This window comes from Octopus sinensis, unplaced genomic scaffold (genome assembly GCF_006345805.1).
Source record: "Octopus sinensis unplaced genomic scaffold, ASM634580v1 Contig17649, whole genome shotgun sequence".
NCBI classification, from domain to species: Eukaryota; Metazoa; Mollusca; class Cephalopoda; order Octopoda; family Octopodidae; genus Octopus; species Octopus sinensis.
Window position 1 is genome coordinate 32,154 of NW_021835205.1, and position 2,847 is coordinate 35,000.

A 2,847-nucleotide genomic window follows, 5' to 3' on the forward strand; every position below is an offset into this window, starting at 1 on the left:
ATATGCATATATGAGTACAGGACGTCACAAAACGTAAACAACGTGAAATACGAAAACAAACTATTTTTGTCGAACAACGAGAGAAATAAATGGAAAATAAAACATGTTACATAAAAACTACCCTTTATCAGTTGTTGGCTGTTTATTAACTCCACATTATTTCGAGCAATGCACGGCAATATGTGCCTTCGAGAAAACATTTCCTCCCGCAAACAAAATGAAATTTGGGATTTTATATAGGGTCAAAGTTGGTTACAAAAACAGGACAGTGAAACAAACAGTGAGGGCTGCTAAGCCAAACGGAGTAAGGTGGCGAACGCTGGGGAAATTCTTTGACAAGAGAAAAGATAGGATAAGAGACAGACAAGTATAGTCTGGTCTGTGCAACAGACCAGAAGAAAAGATGAACACGTGTGGGGAAAAAAAGATGGACGATGATCACGTGCCAGCAACGAGAGAGTAAAGAAGGAAGAGTGAGAGAGACTGAGAGAGGGACAGATAGAAAACGGCGAAGGGGAGAAAAAAGAATTAGAGAAAGGATGAGAGGGAAAATATAGGTTCATTGACACCAAACTCGGTGCCAACAGCAGTTATGCTTCCACTGTCCCGTATTTCCATTCCTCTATACGGTTTTCTATAGAGAATACCCTCGTTTGCGTCCTTTGTTAGGATCAGGTGCCTTATATTTTTCTGTTTCCTAGTTGAATATAAATTATATATTTACATACATAGGGAGAGTTTACGAAAAAAACAAAAGACAAAGACAGGTGATGTACAAAACAAACAGATGTATTAGTGTAACGCTCAGGAATAGAAAAAAGTCTTTTACATTTCGAGCCTACGCTCTTCTACAGAAAGGGACACAGAAAAAAACAAGGAGAGAAACAAGGACAGAAAAAAATGTGTGTAGTGGCTAACGACCTATCATGGCGACTGACTTAGGACAGAAGGTCATACATACATACATATACATATATATATATATACATATATATATATACATACATACATATATTATATATATATATATATATATATATATATATATATATATATATATATATATATATATATATATATATATATACATATACATATATATATATATATATATATATATACATATATATATATGCTCTCCCCCGAACCTGCCCTGCAGTCTCCCGCCTCCCTTTTCCCCTCAACTACCATCCCACCACCCTACATCTCCAACGCACCATTCTCCGAGCTTTCCGGCATCTCCAGTCCGACCTGTCCACTTCACACATCTTCCCTAACCGACCCCTCCCCTCCTTCAAACGAGCCCACAACCTACGAGACCTCTTGGTCCACAGCTTCTTCCCCAACCCTACCTTCCAACCTGGCTCGTTCCCCTGCTCTCGCCCACGCTGCTGCACTTGCCCATACCTCTTCAACACCAGCCTCCTCACCGGCACCCATCATCGCCTCAAACATCACTGACTCCTTCACCTGCACCTCCAGCAATATCATCTACTGCATCTCCTGCTCTCTCTGCCATTCTCTGTACATCGGACAAACAGGACGGCACTTGGCTGACCGGTTCGCAGAACACCTCCGAGATATCCGCCTCGGGAATGACACCCCTGTCTCACGCCATTTCCGCTCTACCGGTCACTCTTTGCAACACCTGTCTGTGTTCGGGTTGTCCTTGCACAGAGGCCATCCTAACTCACGTTTGCGCCGTGAACAGGAATTAATCTTCTCTCTTCGCTCCTTTACGCCATTTGGGCTCAACTCTCCTCCCTTCTTCATCTAACCTCCTTAATTGACTTAATCCGTTTGTCTGTCCTTGTTTGTCCCCTCTATGTTTAGCCCCTTGTGGGTAATAAGAAACATTATATATATATATAATATATATATATATATATAATATATATATTATATATATATATATATATATATATATATATATATATATATATATATATGTATATATATTCATGGATTTTGGATGCATTTTTTATATTTGAGGGCTGGATGATGAAATTATACTTCGAAATATCTACATCACTAATTGACAAAGCAAGCCCCACTTTTCTTTTTCACAATTGCTAACGAAGTAATTAAGTCCTATCGGAACAAACACACATCATTACTGCCAAACTGTTACGTTATTTCTCTTCTGGTTAAAAGCTTTCCACTTGTGATTATGACAGGTGAGAAAAATCACATGCGGTGAACACACTATTGCAGAGTATGTAATCGGTGAAGGACAGACATACAAGGTTACGTTGATTTACAGGTGTTTTACTTTTGTTTTGCTCTTTGATTCATAATTTTGTTGTTGGTGTTGGTTTCGTTATTATTTTTGTTCTGTTTTTACATATATTTTATTTACTTAATTTATTTAAATAACACAATAGCTTTCACTCGTGTGCTTTATCAACGCTAAGTTTTATCAGTAGAAAAACAACGCATGCGTAGAAAGTATTTCTAATTATTTATTTATATGATTTTGAGGGGAATTTTAGTTTCTTTAAGTCTCTATTTGATATAGTTCAATATTATTTTCCTTGCTGTTGTGGAGTGGGTAAATATAACATAAAAAACCCCCCCAAATACTTCGTTAATATACAACAGTTTTTGTAATTATTAAATGGAATTAATACAGAATATTCACAGTTTATAAATCTAAATGACTACGATCAGTATGGCGCCTGAAGTATTGGCTTTGACGGTACCTTAACAGTAGAGGTATTAACCTTCAGCAACTGAATAACCACTTTCTGTCATCGAAAGGTAACACATACATAGACATTAATACATTCATACATATAGATATATATAAATACATCATACATATACATATACATACATACATACATA